The 27,325-nt window shown below is 42.5% G+C and overlaps 1 long non-coding RNA gene across 1 annotated transcript; it reads left to right on the plus strand.

Annotated features, from left to right (window-relative positions):
• LOC135322066 (uncharacterized) lies at positions 1 to 24,867 on the plus strand. The gene is made up of 2 exons (XR_010382373.1): positions 1 to 115; positions 24,623 to 24,867. It is a non-coding gene; the product is annotated as an uncharacterized LOC135322066 (long non-coding RNA).
• Positions 24,868 to 27,325: the final 2,458 nt, after the last annotated feature.

The following is a 27,325-nucleotide window of genomic DNA, read 5'->3' on the forward strand; positions in this document are numbered from 1 at the left end:
TCATGCTCAAGTCCAAGTGGCTGGATAGGGCCCCCAACAAGTCTGGGGATAAGATCCCCCTCCTCTGCACCTTGTTTGAGAAGGAGGACTTCATGGGATTGGACACAGACAGCAGGTAAGTCTACTTGGAGGCCCGGCCACCCTCGATGTGTGCCAGATTGCTTCCCTATATCCAGGAAGGGATCATCAAGGAAGAGGGCTGTCTTGTAGCCAAGAGTGGATAGAGGTGCAGCCCGCTGGTTTACAGACATTTAAAAGTGAATCCGCCTTTGTTTCAGAGAGATCCTTTTAGGGATATTGTGGACACTTACTCCAGCTTTTCAGCCAGGACCCCTGGTGGGACCCCTGGAGTTGCTGTCCAATAGAGTAGCCACAGCCTCTGATGCTAGGAGAGCTGGGGAGGAGGCTGGTCTGAGCTGACATGTGCTGTAGGTCAAATGAACATCAGATGCTGAGACATCTAATAAAAGGAATGTAATCTACCTTGTTCCTTTCTATATTGATTACATGTCAAATTGATAGTATTCTACGTACAGTAGAATAAGTAAGATCTGTTCTTAAAATCACTTTCTAGTATTTGTTTTTTGTTTGTTTCTTTGTTTACTTTTTAAATGTGGCAACTGGGAAACTTTCTTTACATGGATCTCATTTCATTTCTCTTGGGCAGCCTGTCCTGCGACAGTCTCATCCCTTTGCTTAGATAAGAGATTCTGAATCCCGAGATGCAGAACGAGGCTCTGGTTGAGCTGGGGGTGGACCCGGTGTCTCCTGACTCCTAGGCCCAGTACCTGCACTGCTCATGTCCTCTCTTCATGCCCGACAGCCACCATGCCAGGTTAGGTCATCAGAAACACCGCCAGGGATTTACGAATGAACTCCTTACACAGGAAAAGGCGTGTCACGGAGTATGGGACAGAGCAGGGAAAGGTTCATCCTCACTTTGTCCCTGTGATTAGGTCAAAGGCCTCACTTTGCCTCGAAAGTGCAGATGAGCTCTTATGGGCTGCCTACCCACCACCCCCACTTTCTGCTCTGTTTCCCCGTGTGTCCATTGTGCCGTCCCTCGGGCAGAAGAGGTTGAGATGCCTTTGCCGAGAGGTGGTCCCCCTTTGCTGGGGAAAGTGAGGGAAGTTGTGTACCCCCGGCCTACGGCCTCGGGCCTTGAGTCTGGAGAGCACTTATGGCGGTCTCACAGGTGACGGTCGGAGAACCTAGCACGTGCAGCCGGGTCCGCTGTGGAGGCGGTGATCTGTGATTCTTGAACTTGCCCAAGATCAGATCCTACTTTCTGGTTGTTGGTCAGTTGGAGGAGAAGGTGCCAGAGAATTGAAAAAAAGAATGTCCAGACCAGCCCTGTGAGTGAGAGGCACAGGGGACCTGAGTCCCACCTGCCTGGGGATGCCTGGGGAACTCTGCATGAATTTTCAGTTCCTCCCCGGATATTCCTCTATGGCTTAAGGAACGGGCAAGGCATGTCGTGGCAATGATCTGTACTTGTCCTCACAAGGCCCTGCGATCTACATGTCCGCACTCCCCTCCTGCTCCTTGGAGATGAGGTGGCAGGTTTAGGAGCCTGGGCACTGCTGAAGGCACAGCTGCCAGCACCGGGCTTCTCCCAGACTGGCTCCGTTCACCTCACCTGTCACCTCCTGCTGAGCCCCCAGGCATTAGTCCAGGTAGGTGCATCAGTGCAACGTAAGAAGGGACCAACTTCTCCCCCTGGACAGACTGTTCGGTGAGCAGTGGATGCCTGGAGCCATGCCCCAGCCCCATGGCCAGTGCTTCCTCTTATGTCATAGGAGGCACTGGTGACATTTTTGCTCAGCAACTGCTTTGTTCTGAGTCTGTAGACCCACCAGAGAATGCCAGCTTGTTTTTGCCTTTACAAGTCTGTCCTTGGGATTTGGCAGAGTAGTTGGATGTGTGCTTAGCCCATAGTGTTTGACACTGTCACCATTGTTTACCCAGAATCTCGTGTACCAGGCATGGTTCTCGGCATCAAAATACAGCAGCGCATTAAACCTCCCTCCTGGTGGGTCTGTCTGTTGTGGTACAAAAAGCACCCAGCCAGCATCTGAACGTCAGTGAGATAACGCGGCCAGTGAGCTCGGGTCAAGCACGTTCTTCTCCAGTCACTTTTACTCCATTGTTCCTTTTACTATTCTACAGTCATTAATTTATAAAACAACGCTTTAGTGCAGGAGCAGAGCCTAATCCTCTAATGCTACTCTTGGTGGGAGTGAGTAAAACTGTCCAGCCTGAAATGTGACCACAATTTGTAGCTCAAAAGCTGTCTAGACGCATGTAGGTGGAGTTTTGGTTTGGGGCTCTGACCACGTTGGTGTCCCCTGGCAGCGCTGCTCCACACAGGCCCCTGCCTTCCCGGGAGCAGGAGGTGAGGATGGGTCTCACTGTCCCTGCATCCCTGGCCTCACACACTCACGTAAATTCTTGTACAGGCTGTCAAATTCATTTTTGTTCTTGTGTGTTTCTAATTTTCGCTTGTTCCTCTTTTCCTTTTTCTTTATTCCTTTTTCTCTTGTACTGCCCTTTGAGTATGTTGTTGCATCTGAAAAGGTGGGCTGTGCACACCCTGCATTGGAAATAGCTGGATCGCCCTCCATGCTTTCTCCATCGCTTTAAAAACCAAAAACTTAACAGCTGCCTTGATCCATGTATTATCCTAGACAGCTTTTAATTTTCTAATTTTTTGGAATATTTGCTTTGTTAACACATCACCCACTGGTGTTTGATACCTGTTAAAATCCTTGCTTTGAGGAACCTGTTTAGTCCTCCTCATATTTGGTGACGAATGCGCACTTATTAAATTTGTTCGTTTGTTTTGAAGAAGTGAGATGGGAATTGATTTAGGCGGCTGCTGAAGGATTCTTTTCATGGAGTATTTAAACTTCTAAAGTCAAAGTCTGCAGCACCTTGCTCGATATCTGCTTTTACACAAAAGTGCTCAGCACGCGGTTCCTGGCTGTCGCTGTGTGACGTGCGTGATAGCCCTTCTTGGCCGGTGGTCACTGGTGAGGAAGTGGCATGCTCGGGGGTGAGCAGCTGCAGGGTACGCTGTTGGAGGAAGCAGTCACTTTTTTTTTTTGCATTCAAATTCCCCTATGTCATTTACTTTACTTTGCCTTCATAAAGGGGCAGTATCGGGTCCAAAATCCATGCCACTCTTTTGTTCCCTGTACGAGGCTGGTTTTTCTGAGTATCAGGACAACATGGCCTTCTCCGAAGAGGCTGGCTTACCTGGATCTGGTGGACACAGTGACCTCTAAAGGGGACCGTATGTTACACTCTGCTTCATCCAGTGGGCATTCAGAACTGGGTCTGTGGTTTGCCTCAGCAGCCGTGGAGGCCTCCCTGCACTGGCCTTTACTTTTAACCCACGTTGGCAGTAAATGGCTGATTCAGTGTCTCTTGCAGCTGACGTCCACCACTGACGGCCATGTCGTTACTTTTCGGTAGTGAGACCCCAATACCCTAGTCAGCCTTGAAGGAAGATGCTTTGGCCGACCAAACCTTGCATTCTCACCCCTACCATGGTTCATCTCACCCAGGGGAAGGGTTTGGCCACCACCATAATGCTGACCTTGAGGCTTTGTTTCTCCTTTCATGCTCTGGTCCAAATGTCGACACTGCGTTTTTCACTGACTTGGTCTTGCTTGAGACAGGCCAGAATTTATGAAAGAGTCCACCACATTCTGGGTGGGGAACAGAACAGAAATAAATGTCGCAAATAGAAGGAGTCTAGGCTGTCCGGGTTGGCAAATGCAGGCTGGGATCTGTGATGGCTGGGCTGTGCCCTGGACACAGGCCTTTCCCGTGGCTCCTGAGAGCCCAGGGGTCGGAGTGAGAACAGCCTTGCCTGGGTTCCTCCATTCTCTTCTGCTCACTGGCAGGTGTGTCTGCTAATTAGGAGCTCCCCCAGACCTCGGGTCCTTCAAAGCTCAGACCATGGACGAACCTTGAGTCCCTTCTCCTGGGCCTCCTGTGTGAGAATACAGTGCCTTCTGAGGTGACCAGCGGCAGGAGATGCCTCCTCCTCCAGGGAGCACCATTTGGAGGACTGTGACTCACTGCACCATGCTGTGAGCTTATGGGGTGACGGCCATGGTCCCTGCAGAACCAGACTTGAGATGGGCTTAGCAATGGAAATAACAGGACTGATTCCAGGGCAGGGCTGGTGGGAGGGAACAGGGGATATTGAATGTGACCTCAAACACCTAGGTGGGTGATGGTTCTGTTAGTTAAATGGGGAGCCTGGGAGGTACCTGCCAGGAATTGAATTCCAGAGTAAATGGTGGACATGAGGCATTTTTAAGATGCCATTTGTCATCCAAGTTAGGACTTCAAAGAGGCACTCGGGTCTATGAGCCTGGGGCTCAGGTGAAGGTGCCGGACTAGAGACACACGTTGGGATTTGTCCTTCTTAGCTGGAGTTCACAGCCTTACATGTGGGTTAGCTCTTCTCAAGAGGTGCAGACTGAGGCTGAGGGAGGGCAGGGCTGTGCCTCGGTTGGAGGAAAGCCCAGATAATGCAGCTTTGGTGTGTCAGTCAGTGGCATTTGGGATTTTCAGAGCAATGCCATTTATCCTTAAAGGGCCGGGTGGTGGGCAGGGCCAGCCAGGATGAAATATAAAGGGAGGGTCGTGGCCACGTGTGCGTCTTGGGAAGATGCAGAGGCTTCAGGGTCCGGGAGGGGAGACTCCTCAGAAGCTGGAGTTGGATTGGGGAGTGGGGAGAAGGTAGTCACACTTACCTGTGACGGTGGGAAAGAGTCCTAGGGAGTCCCGACCCTACCGGACTCTCTTTCCCATGAACAGAAGGCAATTAGACAGAGGATCTGAGATGAAAAGGGATGGGTGCTGTGAGGGGAGCCAACCTGGAGAATGGTGCTTGGACAGTTCTGGAATAGTCTTCCTGCAAAATAGAGTTAAAAAAACACAGACTCTAAAGAATATTGACAGTAACTGAGGAGGAGGCAGTTTTTCTGGCCTCCTAAGAGTAAGTCATGTATACGGGGATACACAGAAGAATCGGGCAGTCTCTTGCGGGGGCTTGATCCTTACCAGAGGCAACAGTGCAAGTTTAAAGGGGGAGAAGGGCAGCGGAGGTAAACTAGCCAGGCCTTGTGTCAGGTACCAGTTGGCCGCCCTAATTGCGTGTTCCATTCACATCCATCCCTCCCATGTGGGCGGTGGCAGCCCCCTTTTGCGGATTGACAAGACTTCTCAGAGGGGTTAAGGTATCGGTCCATTTAGCGGCTAGTAAATGCTGTAGCAGGATTCAAGCTGGGCCTTGTCAGACTTAAAGGGCATGTTTTATCTACTAATTCCGGTACCTCCCTGTTGTACCTGGAATGGTGAAGTGGGTCAGTTTTGGAGCCTTTCAGAAAAAGTGTGATTTAAGTGCCTCAGGACTGTTTCACAAAGCTCAGTGTTCTTTGATTGTTCGGAAACAAAGCAGTGCTTTATGCCCCACCGATGTAAGGTCTTACTCCTTTGACGATGACGTGGTTGCAAATGACATACAGGTGCAAAACCAGACTTAGCAGCTTCTGAAGGGAAACTCTCCAGTTCTTCCTTGATCCGCTGTCTTCTGCGGGATGTAACTCTGCTGCAGCGTAAGCCTGAGTTTTCCGTATGGATTGAGGGTTTGATAACCAATGTTAACATAAAACGATCAGATGGAGAAAATCGACGTTGGCAATTTATTTTTGGGTATCATTAGACAAGATGCACTATCGGTTAATGGCCCATATAACGTATGAAATTGAGTACAGAACATTGCATTTCTTACTTTCTACTTAGAACTGTGTTCCATTGTAAGGTTGTCTGCTTTGAAAATTCAGCTCAGCCACTAGGGCGCCTGTCAGTGTGTTGGTGTGATTGCATTTACACAGTGCATGTAATCTGGGCTTCCTCAACCCCAAACACTCCAGTGCAGAATCATGGGCTGTAGCAATCACTTAGTTATACAAATACTTCTGAAACTATGATTCCAAAAAAAAAAAAAAAAAAAAAAAGGAGAGAGAGATTGCCTTTATCATAGTTCCTTTGGAATTAAACTGCAAACTGTTGTTGAGCAGTTCTGGCTTGCTTTATATATGAATATATACATTTCTTTGCATGTAACTTGGTTTTTGGACTAGAACACCAAGCTCTTGTTTTCCATGAGCCACAAAAATCGTAGCCAAATGACACACGTATGAAACATTTTATTCCTTTTTTCTGAGAAAGGATACTTAAATTTTGAACTTAGTCTCTGATTTTGGTTTTAGCTCTTCCCTACCCTCTTGTCATCTCACTCCTATTTCCCACGTGGCCTCCAAGATGTCATGGTCTCAAAGGAGTGGGTGGACAAACACCATTTGGTCACCATGCAGTGCTGCTCTAGATGAAGCCCAGCCCAGAACTAAAGGACATTATCAGAGAGGACTTCCTGGAAGAAATGGGCTCTACATACAGTTCTGAGGACAGAGTAAGAGTCAGCCAGGAGAAGGAGTCAAGAAGGTGGCTCAGGTGGCAGGTGAAGCCCGGGCAGAGACATGGAGGCTTGTGGGGTGGGGACCCGGGGAAAGTGCCCTCTGTGGTCCAGGGTGAATGGTGCCCTTACTGGGGAGGACAATGGAGAGGACCTGGGAGGAGGGCTTTGGAGGAGCTTGGGTTTTACTAAAACTGACCAAGGAGGCAGTGAAGGGTGTCAGCAGTAAGTGACTCTCAGGAAAGGTACTTCTGGTTTTGCTTCTGATATTCTACAGAAAGAAGGGCAGGGATGGGCGAGAGCAGGTAAGTCTCTCCCTTTGAGACCCATCCCGTCATTCATTTATTCATAACATGCGCAGTTCTGAGTGTCTAGGGGAGAGTGAGCCCACATTAATAAGCAAAATTTATTAGCTTCTTGGGAGCTTAGAAGTGTCAGAAGTTGACTTAGCCTAGAATGTTCTAGGAACAGAGGAACAAAGTGCCGAGGTTGGAGGGAGGGAAGGCTTCCTTGAGAAATAGTCAAGATGAGCCTGGAGGCAAGTGGAAAGTAGGAGCAATTCAGGGGTCCCCTGAGGTCACTGGGGACCATGGTGCTGAGGTGAGGCTTGGCGAGCAGGGTCAGGGTCAGGGGTGGGGCTAGAACTCTACCAGGGAGCCTCTGAAGTGTTTGAAGTGGGGGTTGATGTAATCAAATTTGTGCTTTGGGAAGGCTGCCCTGGCTATGTGTGTGTGTGTGTGTGTGTAACGGGGAAGAGGGGGAGGGTGCCACCAACTGGGGGGGGGCATTAGAAGACCATTCTCAGGCTGGGAGGCGACCAGTGGGAGAGGGACGTCGGGGTTGCTTGGGGAAGTCAGGGGCAGTATGGATGCCGGATTTCCTTTTGGGGAGGGTTTGTTAGCGGGGCCGCCCTAGCGGCACCTTGTGGCTGGAAGGAAACAGATGGAGGTCGCCAGGTGGACTTTCCACTTCTCTCCTTCCCTGCCTTGCCTGATGATCTTAGCTCAGCCAACATTTGGAACAGAAGAGGTAAGTTCTAGGGTAGCCCAGTACTTTGTTCCGCTCGTTCGAGTGAGATCTGATAGGACATAAGTTTGTGTTCAGATCTGCATGTTCACTTAGCTAGAAACGTCCCGTCTTTTGGATTTCCATAGGGGTTTTTATTCTTGATAAAGATTGCTTTCTTGGTGAGAGGAAATTTAATACAGCTGTTGTTTTTCTCAAAAAGAAATCATATCTTTTAAGAAATTTAGCATTCAAAAGAATCAGAATATTTAAAAATGATAAAGTAAGGTTTTGGTGTAGTTTCTTTGGTTTCTGAGTTAATGTGGAGTTAGAGCCTTTGCATTACTTAATAGCACATCCTTGTCAGTATTTAAAGAGCAGTTAGTGAGCGCCACAGGCCCCACCTCTCAAAGCATCGTTAAAGTTTGCTCTGAAATAGTGAAGTCATACAGTTCTTGTTTGCAGAAGCCAAACAGTTGGTTTATAATATGCAGCATAGCTCCCTTTATAAAATAAACATAGGATCAACATTAAGAAAGTGGAAGATAATTGATTTTTTTTAAAGCTGAAACAAAAACTTTCTTGTTCTAATGTTGCAACTGGAAATTTTGAAAAGAAAAATCCTTCTGTAATATCATCTACTTGGAATACATATATACCTTTCACGTTTGAAAAGTAATTGCGCAGTGGTTTTTGAAGTCAGGAGAATTCCACATCAGATACTGGCAGTGATGGTTGCTGGTTTTCAATGGAAGAGCCCAAATTTGCCTTCTTAGCTTTTTTTCTTTTTTTTTTTTTTGTAGTGAGCGGGTTGAGTAGTTCTTTGCCAGCATGATTTTGGGGCAATTTGGGGGCAGATGTCATGCACCAGCAGTGAGATATTTCCATGCATTTTACTTTCTTGACATCAACAGGGTACATGTTGGGTTTATACCTGCAGGCTGGGATGCTGAAGTACTCCCTGATCCATCACCGTTATGTCCTGGAGCTGCTCCGGTCAGTGAATGATTTTCTGTGGCTTGGATGTAAGGTGGTCTGATGCAGATGATCAGATGTGTAGTTAAAGTGCTATTACTTGAAATAAGAGAAACCAAGTAACATGGCTCTAAAAATACAGGATGAGGGATGAGAATTACCTGAGCTGCTTGCAGTAGAGAGTCTTCTCAGATGACACCCTCACCGTGATTCCTGCCAATATCAGCCCCAGCCATGCACGGTAATCCTGCCGAAGCAAGCATGCACTTTGCTCAGAAACGCAGTGAATTTCCTTGTGCCTCCATTGGTTGGGTTTTTTTTTAAGGTACATCTTGCCCTTTGTTTAAATGCCATCCCTGTTTTTCACATTTTTCACTCATTGTTCTGGACCTCGTACATACATAGCTGCTGAATGGATGAAAAGAACGTAGTATCTCCATGTAGTGGAATATTATTCAGACGTAAGAGTGACAAAAAAAGAAAAAATAAAAATAAAAGGGCAGATGAAAAAGGGCTCCTGTTCTGGGAAGTCCACCCTGTCTGCTCAACCCGACCTTTTATCTTTGAAAACCAATCCATTATATTCCACTATACTCTTTTTGACAGTACTTACCACCTTCTAATAAACTTTAACATTTTCAAAAAAAAAAAAAAGAGGGAGATGCTGATACCACTTCAACATCTACGAGCCTTGATAACAGCATGTTAAGTGAAAGGAACCAGACACAAACGGCCACATATTGTTGATTTCAGTGATCTGAAATGCCCAGAAAAGGCACATGCAGAGGCAGAGAGCAGGTGATGGTTGAAAGGGGCTGGGTGGAGGGGTGTTAGGGAGTGACTGCTAGTGACAGGGGTGCTCTTCTCGGGTGATGAAGTGTTCTGGAGATAGATGGTGGTGAGGGCTGCACAACCGTGAGTGTGCAGAAGACTGCTGAGCGCTGTCTCTGGGAGTGCCTGTTGTTGGGGCGGCTTTATTTTGACCTCATTCTACAATGTGAAGAGTCATCTTCTGCTGTGGCCTTTCTACTCCTGTGAGTGGTGAGGGTCAGACACTTTGCAGAGTCATGTTTCTTTTTTCACCCTTGCTAAGTGTAGGCAAAAAAGGTTTAAGCCTGAGAAAGTGCTCCATCTGCAGAAATGTCTTTTAGTTTTGCATGGTGTAAAAATCTTGAGAGCATTTAATCGTTGAGGACAGTCTGTTGGGGGAAAGAGCCCGTGAAGCCTGGGTGAGACCTGGAAGAGCCGTGCTTCCCTTCCAGACACGGGTGGGGACTTCACCCCCGTTCAGGCAGTGAAGGGCCCAGACCCGAGAGCGGAGTTGACACTCGTGAATATTTACGTGTATCCGCTGCTTCATCTTGGATATTAATTTCAAGCTGAGTCAGTTTGTGGCGGCAGCCTCATCCTACATCAGGAATTTATAGTATCTGCTCTTTGAGGTGAAGACCAGACAGACTTGATTATTTAAGTCTCTCTTGAATTGATATCTTAGATTCCCTTGTCAAAAGCAAAACAGCAGAAATACAGACGTCCTTTAATGCCGATGTGACCTGGAACGGGTTTAGTCTCAGTGCCTCAGTAGCCTTGTCTGCGGGTGGAGAACATGATAACAATGCTTCCCTCAGAGGGGCTGGGGAGGGGGGAGTGAGAAGCACAAATGTAGGACTTACACGTGATGCTCATGAATGACCGAATTTAGTGCTCTCAGCCTGGTGAGGCCTCAGGGGCAGAGATGTCAGAACAGAGCAGTCCTAGCCGGAACTCGATCCGTGTTGGCAGCTGTTACGATCACTATCACCACTGTGGGTTATCAGGTAGTTTTAAGACTTGGTAATATGAATTCTTGAATAATGTTAAAAGACTAGACATCTCAGACCCAGTTTACATAGTTCTCAAGAATTCCTCTGAGAAATGGATGTTTTTTTCCCCATCTTAAATCTGAGTTGAGTCTCTAAAAAAATTCTGTATTCCTCCATCATTTTGCTTTAATTCTCCATTTCTTAAAAAAATTTTTTAAATGAAGTTACTGGGGACTGAACTGAGGGCCTCGTGCATGCTAAGCACAAACTCTCCCAAATGAGGTATAATCTCCTCCCTTTTTTTTTTAAACTTTAGTTTCTTAATATTCAGAGTTTAGAGGCCTCTAATTCTTTTTCTGAAGACTTGTCCATGAACCTGTAAATCTATAATTAATGGACAAAACTTGTTTTATTAAAAAAATCAATAGAATATTCTGCAATCCATCCAAAAGGAAATGCTCATTGACATAAAATGTTTCTCCTTTATGGTGATTTCTCCTTTTTGGTCTAGCTTAATTTATTAACAGCCATCCTCATCATCATAATGACCAAACTCTCTGTGATTGGACACTTACCTAAGGCTAAAATGCTTTCCTCATGTTTTACTTCATAGCAGGTGTTTGAGGGTAGGTATCAGTGTCTCCTTTTTTGCAGCTGAGTGATTGAGAGATGGGCCAGCTTGTCCCAAATCACACGCAGCTGGTGGTGTCTAGCTCGGTGCTGGAATCCAGGCTGCACAGGATGCAATCTCAATTGCTCCTCTAATCAGCCTCCCATTGAGTGGTTTCCCGAACTCCTCTGAGTCCATAAATGACCGATTTTAGCGATCTCAGCCTGATGAGGTCTTCAAAGGAGAGACACCAGTGAGAATGTGAGACAGACTGGCATAAATTAAAATTGTACATTTTCACAAATGTTTTATTCTCAGGTAATGACTTAAAAAGGTAATTATTTTTTATTTTAGTGCTTTGTAAGCACTAAAAACAAAACATTTAAAATAATTATTGTGCAAAAGAGAAGTGGGCTTTGAAAATCCAACCGGTGCTAATGATGTTACAGTTTTTCTCTAGGAGAGCTTATTGACTGAAAAATTTACACAGACTGAATTGTTTTTATGTAGCCTTAGTATGGAAGAAAAGATTGTCTGTGAGTATTGTAAGTAAAATCCTTACTCTTTTCTTTCCTGATGATGAATATGTTAGTTGTTTTCATGGCTGAAATACATTTCGTTATTTGTGAAATTTGAGTAATATCGTTTACCTTGTCTGACTGTGAGAGTTAGACTCCTTGTATACAAAGCACCGTAGAGGTGCTTAATAAAAACGTGCTGTCACAATGACTGATACTTTAGAAGTATCAACTCTGAATACTAAAAAGTGTAGCTTATTTCCGATGCATATTCAGTATGTATATATATGATATATATGAATATGGCTTAAAATAACGAGGATTCAGTTTTTTTTTCCTTAGTGCAGTATGAAGTTTTAATGAAATCTGTATCATTCTTGTGAGACAGGGAATACATAAATTGCCTTAAGCAGACGACCTAGAAAATTATTTACACAGAATGTGTAGTGTTAAAGCTCAAAATTAATGTTGCCGTGTAAACATCCACTCAGACTTTTAAATTCGTGGGATTGTGACCAGAAACATTAAGCTTAGAAAAATCCGCATTGATCACTTTCAGGGAATAAGCTTCTCTCATTTGTGATTAAAGAAACTTTTGATATTTTTTCTGCACTCTTAACAGGTTTTAAAATATCAACATTTTGATTAGACATGTCACATTTTTAATAGAGAATAAAGCTCAGGCTGTTTTAATATGTAAATAAATGTTTTTTTATTTCAACAAACTTGTATGATTTCCTGGCCCTTTGAGAAGTATTTTGCAAGATATTTTGATTACCTGCTGTTGGAAAATTACAGACGTGACTTTTCTGAATATAGGCCTAGTACAGATCTGTTGGTTTTTGCTACAGTGCAAGACATGAGGCCTAGGAGAGCTTTGCTGAGGATTGCCAGGAGGACATATCCAAGGTCTCAGTCTCCCCTCCTATAAAATGAAGTGGCTGGACTGGATTCTTTCCTCTTCTAAGATGAGTTTCCATGAGCCTGTGTCTTTTGTTTATATTCAGGAGTATTAGCAATATCAGATTAAATACTGACTACCCCTCCCTTCCCCCAAAGCAAAGTGCAGTATGTGGTACACAAGCTTTTAGTTACCTGATTCTCTTTTCTGATCTTACAGGCAATTTTTGTGTTGCATGTTTCCTGGGAACCTGGAAGGTATTTTTAGCCGTAGGTGGCGCTGTTGCACCGTCTTAGAGTCTTAATTTTCCTGTTTATAAAAGAAGGTTTAAAAAACATGATTTTATTTTGATTTCTTCGCTTAATGCTTCAGAATAGCACAATGTCCATTGTGTCTGTCTACCTGGAAAAATTATTCTGCTTATAACTTAGTTTTATTCTGTCATATCGCTGTGAACATTTCAGACTTGCTGTGCAAACAATGGCAAAATCGGACTTTTCTTCCAGTGTTAGAAATCAGTGGGCCGGGATTTTATAAAAGAGCAAGAAGGGGCCTCTGGAGCAACTTAAAGCTAAAAAGTGTGTTGAGTTCCCTGAGAATTGACCCCGCCGATGTGTGTTAATTGGTGGGAGATGACTTGGTACATATACAAAGGGGTGTAGTTTTTTGACTTGGATTTGTGTGTACGTGCTGCCACTGAACCACGTGAGCCTGAGTCAGTTCGTTCTGAGTTTTTCCCTCGTCTGTGAGATTGGGACGCTCATATCTGCTTTGTAGAATTGTGTGAATTAGAAGTTATGTGAAGTGTTTACCACAGTGGGTATGTCAGGAGGGCTCATAAACTTTAGCTGCTGTTTTCTGTGAAGCATTCATTTGATGGTCTTTGGCAATTACTAAGAAACAGGAAAATAAGAAAAGCTGGTTTTATGACGAAAGATATTTGAGGAGGTTCCATAGTTCCTATACCCATAATTTAGCATCAGCAGAGTCAGAACTGTTACACAGTCGCCCTGAAACAATGTTAAGCCTCAGAATTTTTTGTTACTTCATATATGTTGGGGCCTAAGGGGATCCAATAATATACATATGTTGTCTCCAGCACCAACTGAGAGATGACACAAAAGAGTAGACAGGCGATAAATGTCTTATTTTTTACTGATGAAGCCAAGTTCTCCATGAACTTCAGGGCTGTGGGTAAATGAGTGTCGTGATACAGTGTCCCAGAAGTAGAGACTTACCCTGTCCCAGGTATCTCTGGGCCACAGCGAGCCTTCCCTTGAGAGGATCTGCCCCATCATGCACAGGGATGTCCTGCCATGGAGCGGAGCATCCAAGGTGCTTCCCAAGGGTGGCCAACCCTGGAGGGAAAGGAAGGGTTTCACATGCCCTGCTTGTCTCCCTGGAATCACACCTCACTCTGTTAGTGTGAGGAGGGCTAGCTGTGTGGAAAGGGGTCAGGGGTGTGAAGGGAGATGCACTCTCCATGGCCCAGAGGAGTGGGGAGGAGGTATCACCTCCCTCAGTTTAAAGACGTGGTGGGATGGAACAGAACGGTGCACCCCAAGATTTTATAAAAGGAGAAATAAGGGTTTTCTTTGGGACTTAGACTAGCCAGGAAACACAGAAGATGATTAGAAGGGAGACTTGTAAACCACTGTAATATTAATTTGACATTTGTTGAGCACCAAAAAAGTGCTACATTCTTTTCTGAGCGTTTTACAGAAATGTATCCTTCAATCTTCTCAACAAGCGAGTAAGAAAAGTTTGATTTTTATCCCAGCTTTACAGTGTGGAAATTGAGGCACACAGAGGGTAAGTTGGCCAAGGTCACAGAGCTAGTAAGTGGTAGAGCTGGTATTTAAACCCTGGCTGTCTGGTTTTGAGGCTCACAGAGACGGGCTTTGGGTGTTTAGATGTATCTGCATCCCTGGACTTCTGTACATCTGTGCATCAGTTAGCCCAGAAAGGACAGAGAAAAGAGTCACACAGTTGCTCACATTCGTGTCTCGGCCACTGTCCACGAAGAGTGCACCGTGATTAGCGTTGTTTTCCTGGCAGTAGATCTGTTGGTATAACAGAAATTCAGTCCATTGAATTAATCTAGAAATCCTTACTGCTCTGCTTCTGTCCACGCTTGCCATGTGACTGCCTGCCCGTGATTGGGCCATGGAGGAGAACATGTACTCATGGTTGAACTCTGATATTGCAGTCTGATTCATATTTTCACGTCTTCTGTTACATTAATAAGTTAAATTTCTGGTTTTCTTGCATCAGTGTCTCATGAGTTTGGTTAATGTGAAACCAGTCCATGGGAGCCCAGGGGTAAAGACAGTATAATTTCTTAGCACGTTGTGGCACTTCTAGCAGTGCACACCTGACTGGAGGATGTTCGCGTTCCTCAATGATTTCTCCCAACTGCAGGGTCCTCTCCCATCCCTGGATGTGACGCTGGGAGCTCTCTGAGTAGGCCAGTCAGAGGCCATGTCCACCAATCAGAAAATGATGAAGTACCTGGAAGTGGGTTTAATAGAAGAAAAGGGCTTCCAGGTAGTCCGAAGGGCTGTTCGAGTAATTTAGTGAAAAGCTGTCCACTGTCTGTGGTTGAGCTGCTTCTTTGCTGTTGAAAAGTCTGGATTAGATGAAGGGATTTTAAAAAGCAGAAAGGAATGATTTCAGGTGGTATATCCACACCGGGGAGAATTGATGGATGACCGCCTGTGTGAGGCATAGACAGAGTCTTACAAACTTAATAAAACAGCTTTAAAAGCTCTGCCATCTGAGTGCACTTCATAAGGGGTCCAGATCATCACTGGTCTTGCTGAGAGGGCAAGTAACTGATGATGGCAGAAAGGACACGGAGGCATCTAAAAGGTCTCAGTCACGTTCCCTTTTTAAAGAATGAGGCACAGTGTAATATATTTGAGCTGGTATTCCACTGAAAAATTTTTAGTGTTTTCTGGGACTCCCCAGTTCCCCAAGGTTCCATGCAGCTGGGTGTCCCCTCAGTACAGCTCTGTCAGCTCTTGCCCTGGGCTGACGTGTTGTCACGGGGAGCAGGACGGTCAGCGTCCCCGGCTCCTCCGAGCTTCGTCTCCTCATCCTCAGTGCCGGGTTTCTCATCTGTGTCTATTTAGTAGGGTTGCTGAGAATCACACGTGATGGTTGTCAAGGGTGATTTGTGGTTGTCTCTGTGATTGGCATAAAGTCAATATTTGATAGAAACACTTGTTTTTTTTATTCCAATTGTGGCTCCTAGATTGAAGTGGTTTTTATTTGAATCTTTTTATAACTTTACTCATTTTTAAATAAGCACTTATTTTTATTTATTTTTTTGGAGGTACTGGTGACTGAAGCCAGGATATTTTGCATGCTAAGCAGGTGGCCTACAACTGAGTAACACCCACCCTCCTTGTCTGCACTTAAAAATAAATATTGCAATACACAAAAGAACTCTTAACACCATCATGGGACATAGTCTCTGTATAGGCATTTGAACATGTATACTATATCAAGAAGAATAAATGTTGTTGGGACAAACCTTTCTGAATCTGTTAATGTGCTTAAAAACGATCATAGCTAGTGATAAACACGAGACTTGGATCCAGTACTTCTTAGGGTCTGTTTTGCCATCATGGGAAATTACATTCTACAGAGAAGGCTAATTGGGTCTCTTTGATAATTGGATGGTTTAGCAGATGATCAAGGCTTTCAAAAGCTGACAGTTTTGTATTTTAAACTAACTACAAATTTATCTTCTAGAAGTTGGAAGTCCTAAGCTTGTGAAGTGCCCAGTAATCCAGGGGGAATATGTCTGTGTCCCTGTGAACGATTGTGTGTGTTATTTCAGGAATGTAGAAAGAAGTTCCATATAGACTTCTGATATATTACTCCTCTAGTTTAAGCTGTAGGCATGTATTTACACAAATAAATTGATATTCTTTTGTCATTTGGCATATTGGTGGGAATAAGTTGTTCTCATACTTGTTTCAGAAGGGTTGGGGAGCATGAGCTTAGAAAACGGGAGGAGAAAGAGGCAGGGAGGCACTTCACACACTGCAGGATGTGAGAAACAGTAGCTTTTGTTTTCTCTTTTATTCTAAAGCAAACTGGCACTGAATCGTAACATACTATTACTCAGAATTTCTTTTCTAATCAGATACAAGTGCCTCAGATTTTTCAAGGCAACATGAATGATGAAATGTGTTTTAGCATTTATCTTTAAAAGTAGTTTTATTTTTCAAGGAAAAGGGTATAGTTTTTCTTTCTTCCAGCGGTACATGAAGTTCTCATTGATCCAGGTACATGATCTATGTGCTTAGTTTCTTTGGGTTTTTTGTTTTTTTTTTTAAGTGCTTGTTTCATTGTGGTGTGAATGAATGTTTAAAATTTCTGGATTTTAATCTTTACAACATGCTGATTTATCAGAACTGTTAAAAAACTGATTGTTCTTTGGTCCTTGTTTGGTGGGGCACCCTATTGATTACTGTTGTCTGATAAAGAGAAAAATTCTTCCTCTAGCCTGCAGATCATTAAGTGAATGGTTTTCAGTGTGCCTTTAAATTTCCTTGAATGCATTGAACATGATTGTCCAGTGAATTTTGAATTGACTCATAATAATGACTTTGCTTTGTTTCTGTGGCTTTTGCTCCTCTCCACAAGAGTTTGAATTCTCTGTTGCATTTTGTATACGTGTTCTTAACAGTGGAAGAAATTTTGAATATTTTACAGAGGTGGGTTTTCCTAACCCCTCTGAATGCCTTCTGTAATTGATACAACAAAAATCTGTTATTGCACTGCTTCATTATTTCATACACTAGTTTTTGGCTTAATCAGAAACAATGACAGAGTGATAATAAAAATAGGAAAACCTTGCTTCCTTTGAATAATAGAAGTCAGGTGGTCAGGCCCACCCATGCTTTACTCTCATGCCATTGTGTATCATGATTCGGAGATGGAGTTACTTCAGGTTTATAGATTTTTGTTTAAACATTTGTGCTGAATTCTTTCTCCAGGCTGATGTATCCTGTTGGGTATGTTGAAAGTGTAGAAGGGAAACAAATGCTTTTATTTTTTTGGTTTCCGGAGGCCTGAGTTGCTGATGATAAAGAGTTGAGGGTGAGCTGAGGAAAAAATTGACACTCCCTATACTCCCAGCTGAAACTGATGAACAATGAAATCAATTAAGTGTATCGGTATTTGACCAATAGAATTCAGCGAGACCAAACTGGCTAGTTATGCCCAAAGAAAGTACTGAATTCACGTGCAGAATTAGTTGCTTTTCCAAGAAGAAGCAGCTTAGAGCAATCAGAAAAATCAGTCCTATGATGAGATATAAAATGAATATAATACCTTTTATTTCTGAAACTTTTCTACGTTAAGTTGTGTAGAGCTAAAATTAAGTTTCAAGCACCAGGAGTTAAGAGTGTGGGTGGTTCTGTAGGATCGTTATTCAGGGATCTGCCTAGACCCTGCTAGAGAGGCTGAAGCTGGCAGGAAAAGGCCCAGAGCCAGGATTTGTCACCCAAGGGTGTCCTCCATAATGGTTCCATGTGGGAGGCCATGATTGGATTAACAAATTGAAACAGAACCCAGCCGCCTGTCAACTTTAAGGAGAAAAAAATAAGCTTAGTAACTGCTTTGCAAGCAAGCGCCTGTGCATCCTCACTCCTGTCTTCTTGCCTTAAAATGCAGAGAAAATGTTTTGCTTGCATAGTTGAGATTTTAGATAGCACTCTGTTCATTGCAAACCAAGGACCCAGGCCCTCAGCTATAAACGCTGGGCTTGTGTGCAGTTAGATAGTCTGTTATCCCCAAAACAAGGACTTAGCTGTTCTGGTGGTCTGCTTTGTAATTCACATATCAAAGAATGTATCTTATTCCCCTCAACCCATGACTTCCCTAAAGATACAGTAAGACTTTGTACTCATGGTGGATTCTACAATCTCTTTCTCATCCCTTCTTTCCCCAAGTTTCTGCTTAGTATCACACAACTGTTAATGACTTTTTCCTTTGATTATACACAATAAATATGGGAGCATTTGATAGGCTCGTGGAGTTGGCTCCCTACTCCCTATCGATTTCTGGGTTTTTTCCACAGAGTCTTGAGTAATCATTTACTGTAGCTAAGACTTCTGCAAGCAAGAAACCACAGTTCCAGGTGAGAAGGATGCAGATTTATCTCTCCTACCCGAGGGAGAGAGAGTAGAGAATTGAGATCTGCTCCTTCATGGTCCCTTCCTGCCCCAGGGCAACTCCAGTTCACCTGCAGCCTTCTGGCCTCTGCTCACAGGGCCTCTGTCCCAGGACTGACTGCAGCCTTTTCTTCCCTGGTCAACATTTCCTGTGCCTTTTAGAAGTTGGTCTCTTCTCTGCAATACAACCCTGGCAGATATGATGGTGGTCAGTGTGCTGGTGGGCAGTCACTTGGGGACTGCCAGGAACCATGCTGATTCTCCTGAGTCTCTCATTCTGGGTTACAGAACTGTCGAGCACCAGAGAAAGCCCATTCACGTGAGGCCAGCACAGCATTGCGTCACTTTCATTTTATTTTTGAAATTTCAGTGGAGAAATTATTTGTAGCTAACTGTTCCAGAATTTCGGCCACCTGCTTTCCTCACCACCATTTCCTTGTTGGCTCTGGTGCTTGTTTTAAGAACCAGGTTTCTTCTCTGGTCATTTTTAGCAGCTGGGCTTGCCGAATCCTTGATCTTCATTTGAAGCAGTATGCTTCTTCGTGATGTCAGACTGATTTTCCTATTTCTGAATATTTCGTGTACACTCAGCAAGTGTTTCAAATGAAATGCTCTTGTCCAATTTCAGTTTACCCACATTTGAAGATCTCCTGCTTTCATGCTGAGGGCAGTTTCTTCTTCCTGTGATAAAAGTTAGCAATTTGCATCTACTATTTGAAAGTACTGGCCCTAGGTGCTTTTGTCCTTAACAGTTTTAATACAATTCACCCATTAAAATGTACAGCGGTTTTTACTCTATGCCATAATTGTGCATTGCAGTCAATCTTAGAACATTTTCATCCCACAACAGGAAGCCCCGTACGCACAAGCAGTCATTCCCATCTTCCCCATCCTCCCCCAGCCCCAGGCAGCCATTGTTCTCTCTCTGTGGATTTGCCTGTGTTGGACATTTCATGTAAAACGAGTCATTTCATGTAAAAGGAACCGTCTATTATGACTGACTTCTTTCACACTGAGTAATCTTTTAAATGTTTGTCCATGTTGTTGCCTGGGTCAGTACTCTATGCTTTGCTATTGCTGAATAATATTCCACTGCATGGCTGGGCCCCACTGTTTACCCATTCATTAGGTGATAGTCATTTGTGTTGTTTCTGCTTTTTGGCTGTGATGAGTAATGGCGCCGTGAATATTCCTGTAGGAGTTTTTATGTGGACATTGGTTTTCAGTTCTCTTACGTGTGTGCCCAGAGAGCAGAAAGGCTGGGTCATTCATAAACCAAATGTTCAAATATCTGAGGACCTGCCAGGCTGTTTTCCAAAGTGGCCACACAGCGTTACATCCTCACCAGCAAGGGCTGCGAGTTCCGCTTCCTCTGTGTCCTCATTAGAGCTTGTTACACTTTTTGTTATTATAACCTATTGTAGTGAGTGTGAAGCCGTTTCTCCTAGTGGTTTTGACTTGATTTCCATTACAGCTAATAATATTGAACATCGTTTGATTGTGCTTATTGGCCATTTGTATATTTTCTTTGAAAAATACATTTCCAGATCCTTTATTCACTTTTTAATTGAGTTCCCTTTTTATTGTTGAGTTATAGGAGTTATTTTTTTTTTAATTTGAAGATAAAAATTCCTAATCAGATAAATGATTTGAAAAAATTTTCTCCTGTTGCTTTTTCACTTTCTGGATGGTGTCCTTTGAAGAAAAGATTTACATTTTGATGAATTCAAATTTATCATTGTTTCCTTTGTTCCTTGTGTTTTGGGGTAATATTTATAATCTGAGGTATTTTATTTAAACATTTATATATAAAATAACTTAATTCTTAGGACCGTTCTAGGAGACGGGTTCTGTTGTTGTCCTCAGTCTATGGATAGGAGACTGAGATGCAGAAAATTTCACTGACATATCAGTGTCAAAGCTACCAAGTGCTGAGGGAGTTCAGACACTCATGTTTGTCCCAAGCATCTGTGCTCTTCACCACCATGCTCCACTCCTTCCTGGAATTGTTATGGAAAATGTCTTTCCTTTTTTGATTTCTTGTTAGTTTGTTTTCTCATTGGGGACCTCAACTCCTCATTTTCCTTGCAGAGATCAGTGTAGGTTTATTTTAGGTCTCATGTAGGCAGAAGCATTGCTATCAGTTTACTTCTTTATTACTCACTTTCCAGTGATGATTGTTGCTAGTTGAACTAATCAAGTCATGCTTAACTCTTTCCTGCTCATGACACTAAAAAGAGAGTCATTACTTACAGAATGCTCAAAGAAGAAAGTACTTGAGTGATTTTATTTTTCTAACAAATCAAACCAATCAAATAAAAACCCCTATGTTGGAATAGATTATAAGCCCTCCAGAATAGGGTCACTGTCATCCTTGTGTTTCATTTGTTTAGTCACAGTGTCTGGATAGTGCCTTGTTGTCCAGCAGTTTTGTTAGGATACGGTGCTCGTGAATCATTGTAAGGACAGAATTTTGACAACAGACTGTGTTGTTCATTTCACGAGGGAAAAGATCATATAGAAATACTGCTCAGATCTATTTTAAAATTAAGCTTGGAATTTTGAGAAGAGTTCAAGAAAGCATATAAAGATCTTTTTCACTAATTTTAGATCATACACACATTATGTTTACATAGCAGAGTAACTTATCAACAAGATTTGACAAGAGTAGTGTATTATTGATTATTTGTTTTAGTTGAAATATTCTACCTGGGATAAAGTAATCAGTGCCCATAAATGAACATATATATATGTATTTCTATGCAACATGGGAGCAGACTTCATATATTTCTGTATAATATATATGACTGTGTGTTTTAATCTGTCTGTCAGTGTTTTTAGTTTTTCAGCAATGTTGTAGCCTTAGAATTCTTCTAAGAAAATCACCCCCTATTCTAGTGCAGTTTGTACTGTGTATCCTGTCTTATGCATGGGATTCCACTCTTCCCTCAGTGAGGAATTTCCTCTCCTACTGAGGTAGTAGCAGAGTTAAAGGAACTGTGATTTCTAGGACTTTGCTCTCCATGTGTTTGCAGTTGGCTGTCAATCACGATTTTCCCTTTCTTGAGTTTTCATTCTTCAATTAGAATTTTTGAAAATAACTATTAATATGTTGCATCAGTCTCCCTAGAAACTTGATGTGTTTGTACTTTTCAGTTTTCAATTTATGAAAAATATAAATGCACTCTTGTTTTAAGTAGTCCTTTTTCACTAGATATTTGTTTACCTCTTTATAGTTAAAATATTACTTTCCCAATGAATGAATCTGTGTGCATGTTTTAAAAGATACCTTACTTTTTATTTTTCTTATTGTAACAGTTATATTCATTGTAGAGAATTTAGAAAATAAGGATAAACACAATAATAACTTAAAAATGGCCTCTAGCCTCACCTAGAGATACAGTTGTAAGGTTTGAAATTGAGAATTACAAGTCCTCTCACGTTGTTCTTTTTCAAGCACATTTTGGTTACTGAGACCCTCGAATTCCCATATGAATTGTAGCAGCAGCTAGTCAGTTTATGCAGTGGAACCCACTGGGATTGTGATCAAAACCACGTTGCATGTATGGATTGCTCTGGGGAGCACTGCCATTCCAAGAGCGCTGTCTTCTGATCCAGGAATGTGCGTGCTTTGTCTGTCCAGGAATTTAGGTCTTCTTTAATTTTTTTCAAAAATGCTTTGAGTTTAGAGAGAATTATTTTACTTTTTTTTCTTTGCCTTTATACTGAGGACAAGTGTGCCAGTTCCGGGATCAGAAGTGTATTTGAGCCCCGCCACTTGCTGCCACCATGGACGCTGCACTCTTGCTTTGCCCTGTGTAAAATCTTGCACAAAATAGGACCTCAGTAACTCTCTTTTGAATGAATGATAATATGATTGTTGAATGATGCTTGAGAGTCCTTGTAATGATGTATTTTTCCCAGCCTTTCCCCTATTCATAATGAAGCCCTTTCCCTTCCTTTCCTCCAGCCTGGTTTTCAGCCTGCCTGTGGCATTGATTTTCCCTGTCTGTAGACTCTTCTTTTCACTGGTTCACGATAATCTTACATGTGCCCTTTGGAAACTTGCTAAATGACAAGAAAGAGCAAATCCATTGCATGCTAGTATTTTTAGAGTGTGTTATTCTTTTATCGATTGAAATTAAATCAGGCTTACCCCCTGAGCCCTCCCATGAGCTTTTTCTGCCTTCCTACAGGTGATACTGCTCTGGTTGCTGCATGTCCCTGCCCCCAGCCTTGGTTTTGGAGTTGAGTAAGTCACCATCAGTGGAGTACTCTCTTTAAAATTTGAAGACATTTGCTCCTTCTCCCTTGTTGGGGAATTGGATGAGATGAGGTACCAGATAAAGAATGGAGCCCCACCTCATTCTGACCCCTGCTCTTTCCGTTCCTTTCTCCAGGGGAAAAGAGTACAATTCAACAGTATAAAGATTGATTGTGAGCTAATGAGATAGACAAGACAACCGAACATTTATTAAATATACTTTCATGCCAGAAAAAAATGTATTATACACACAAAAAGCACACAGAGCACGTTAGTACCGTGCTTACAAATGTGGGTCCGAGTTCGAGTCCTGCTCTGGAGTGACCAGTCCTGTGAGATGGAGAAATGTTAGGTCAGCTTAGCCTCTCCCGGACTTGTTTCCTGTCCTGCAAAGACGGACTCGCTAGGCGTCCCACCCCCATAGAGGTGCTGTGGGGTGTAAATGACGTGCATGGGCAGACCAAGCACAGCTTCTCGTTCCTCGTAAGTGCAGGATAGAATGGATTTGCGGAGACGGCGTTATGGCCGCACCGTTTAGACTCTCAGTGCTCCAAAGGGAAGACTTGTGGTTTGGAGATGGGATTCTCACTTCGGTAAATACCCAATGTTTGTGTTATTAGGCTCTTCTGATTTGAATCTATTCTTTGGAAAGTACATATTGTAGATATATTTTTTCAAGCATGCGTGCTTTTTTTCTTTTATTATTTACAGTTCTTCTCTCTCATCTCTTGGTGTGACTTTTCATGGAATCCAGGAAACAGCCCTAAGCCACCTGCCTCTTCACACTTCTCCGTGGTGGTTTTCTTCCCTGACTAGAAGAGGGTTTTGCATAGGAAATTTTCTTTGTTCCCCTTTTCTTGCAGTCTCTCTCTCTGTCTGCCCATCTCTCACCTGTCCATCTGTCCATTTATCTACCCACTCATTCTTCTGACATGTTCCAAGAAGCACTTCAGGCAGCTTACAGAAGAATAGATACCAAATAAACAGGTGAGAAAATGGGGCCAAGTTCAGACAGTGAGGCTAGGAAGCGAGCTTGTGTGATGTTTGCAGGCGTGAGACCCACGACTCTGCCCTGTGACTTATCAGATCGACAACAAGAGTGTGCCTGAGGCTCCCAGCAGACACAGGGAAATAGGGTTTGTGGGAGATGCTCACTGGCTGTGAAATAAATAAGTGGATGTGAAGAAGCCCAGCCTTTCCAGCTACTAAGACTTAGGAGGATATTTTGAGTGTCTTCCAAAATCAGAGTATTTCATCTTTTATATTGTCAGAGTTCTACATATTGTTGGTTACATTCTATACCTGGAAATTTCTCCAAAACTCCTTCCTACATGAGTCCCATGGCTCAGGAATGGGGTGGTCCTGCTCATTGACAGTGTTTGGACAGAAACAGAAAATGACAGCCTCAAAGGAGCCTAGGATTTGTCAGTTATGTTTTGTCAGTGCTGTAGATTTCAGAGAATGTTTTCACAGTTTCTCTCCATCTGAGGCGGCAGTGTGCTCTCTTAGCAGCATCAGGAGCTCAGGGCCACGGGATGGTGAGTGCTGACTGCACTGCCGTCAAGGCATCTAAGGTAGTCACTGCAGGCGTGGTGCTTTTACATACGGCATTTCATGTTCTTTAATAGAAGGTTTCAACAGGGAGTTAATTGAGTTAATTAACATTTAATAAATATGATAATTTTTTGAAAAGACAGTTATAAGCAGAATATAAGCTGTGAAGATTTTAAGAACGGTTTCATTACTGAAATTTCAGTAGGGAAGATTCAGTTTACCTTATTTATGCCTCTCTTTTAAAGTAACAAAGAAACAAGACAGAAAAAGCAGAGGATGATTTCTTTTCTTCCTCTCGGCTTGCAGGTGCCCTCACCTCCAGTGACATCCATCCAGACACCAGCACTGACACTGGCCGTGCTCAGAACTGCCTCAGCCCTGAAGACACAACTGACAAATAGAAGGGGGCCACGCCCTGTTACAGCAGGTGCTCTCACTTAGTGGGTCCTTATGTAACTGTGCGGTGTTAATCAGGATCGCCCGTTCTACATTACATGACTCTGCTGCGGTGTCTCCTAGTTACTTGTTTCTGTATGTACTCGTGTATTTTCTCCAATGTGTAGTACTACACATCTTAAAATTCTTTTTTCAGATGAAAAATAATGTGTATTTAATATAATAAGTCTGAAAAAAGGGGCAAAAGAGGCTATCCTTATCCCACTACTCAGAGATAATAATTAACACTTTAACATCTATTTTCTGTTCTTTTCATCAGTGTGTATCAACTCTCTCATAAAAACCAGTGAGCACTCTGTGCCTGTTTACTGTGTGGAGACCTCCATTTTCCATTTGGCTTTTTATATGTTTTTCTACAATATTCTAATTCCCCTGGCATGATTTTTAATGACCAGTATAGCATTCTGTCTTGTGGAGGCATTGTCCATTTTACTTCGGACTTAAATAAACTTTTAAATTCCAAGTATATTTAACTGAAATACTGAAAAGAGAACTGTGGTGGTACTGAAAGGCCCCTATATCCCTTCCCCTTTTTTCCTGAGGGCAAAACTGTTGACAATGTGGTGTATATATTTCATGACATTTATGCCTATGTATATACACATACATACATAGATACATACACGAATCTGAGAAATCTATGTATATGTGTGTGTATATATGCTTTATTGAAAAATAAGGCCATAATACATGTTTTATGCAGCTTGCTTTATTCACTCAGGGGTATAACATAGACGTCCTCCAACTCCATACTCACCCGGTCCTTTCAGATAGAGTGGAGGGGTCCCCTGATGTGCAGGTGTGTTATCTTGTGCAAGGACACCTTTGGTGGGAGAGTGCTGTGATCAAGGCCCTGAACCATGCCGAAACGCCGGCCCCATCAGAGCCCACAGCTCGCCGTGATTTACCGCTTCATTGTATTGATGGTGGACACTTAAGTTTTCTCCATTTTCCACTGTCAGAAAAGATGTTTGACTGGCATCCTTCTTCTGTAAATATTCCTGTGATCTCATATGAGTATTCCTTTAGTTAAGGCTTCTGGAAATTTAGTCCCTGGATGTGACATTTACATTTATCACAGGCTCTTTTCAAGTGACTCTAGAAATTCCATCTCCAGTGGGGAATGAAAAGATGTAGAATTACTTATGTAACCATTTCTCTATAGCAGGATTTGATTTCACTTCAGCTTTTCATCCCACCATTGTAAACAGTGCTGTGAAAATATCCTGATGAGTACATCTTTTTGAACTGATTTTTTTCTAAACGAAACGATTCCTAGAAGGGGAGTTCAGTCTGTGTGTACACACGTTTTTCAGAGTTTACATATCCATTGACATGTCGTCCTCCAAACACGTTGCTCACAGTTTGTTCTCTCACAGATGGACACTAGCTAGAACAACTTTTAAAAATATTTGCCAATATGATGAGCAAAAGTGCTTTTTCATTGTTTTAGTTTGCATTTGATGACCAATGAGGTATTCAGCATTTTTCACTTATTAGCCATCTGACTTTTAAAAAGTGAATGATCCCTTTTGTCCTTCGCACACAGTTAAGTGAGGGAGCTTCTTGTTGCTTTGTGACAGCTCTTTGTATGTTATGAACATTAACCCCTTGACTTCATCAATATGTATCACGCAGTTTTTACTTGTCATTTCTTGCCTTTCATTTTATTCAGTAGGTTTACTTTTGTTGTGGCCCAAAATATACTTAAGATAGTAAATGTCTTCTTTTTGGGTTTTATTTTTGGTATTATTTTAGAAATACTTTCTTATAATGGTACAAATCTCTTCTGTAGGTTTTTTAATCTCTAAGATGGAGATGATAATAGTACTTGTTATAGTGAGGAGAAGTTGAATTAATATGAGCAAAGAGTTGTATTTGCTGTTATTAGTACTTTTCAATATTTACATCACTATCTGTAATTTTTCTTGTGGTCATTATGACAGGAATAGAATTTGTTCTTTCCAGGTGATTCTCTGATTTTCCCAGGACAATTACTGAATTCATACTTTGCTCTTTGATTTGAAATCCCACATGCACAAAATACTTATGTACACTAAAGTCTCTTTTTGAGCTCATGGTTTATTTCTGTCAATCTTACTTTATTACTCTAGCACCATAACTTACATATTGTAAAAATTTATTTAATATCTGACAGTGTGATTTTTTTTTGATTCTTTTCTTCCATCCCAATTTTTCTTGGCTAGTATTATGACTTTATTATTCCTGAAGAATTCTAAAATACTTTGTTCAAGTTAAAGAATAAAAACAGATAAGGGTTTTCATAGGATTTTTTAGTAAGTTTTGAATTATCTTTAACAGAGCATTCATTTTACAAAGCTGCTTTCCTCCATGCAATATGTTGATGTCTCTACATTCACATCTCTTACTTTACCCCTCAGTATAGTCCTGTATTTTTCCCCATGTACAACATGGGCATTATTTTTGAGTTTAGCCCAGATTATTGTTTATGTTTTACTTAATTTTGTAAGTGAGAATTTTTTGCAATTATATTTTTTAACTCTTCAAACTGACACCTAGGAAGGCAGATTC

Source organism: Camelus dromedarius, chromosome 1, assembly GCF_036321535.1.
Source record: "Camelus dromedarius isolate mCamDro1 chromosome 1, mCamDro1.pat, whole genome shotgun sequence".
NCBI lineage: Eukaryota > Metazoa > Chordata > Mammalia > Artiodactyla > Camelidae > Camelus > Camelus dromedarius.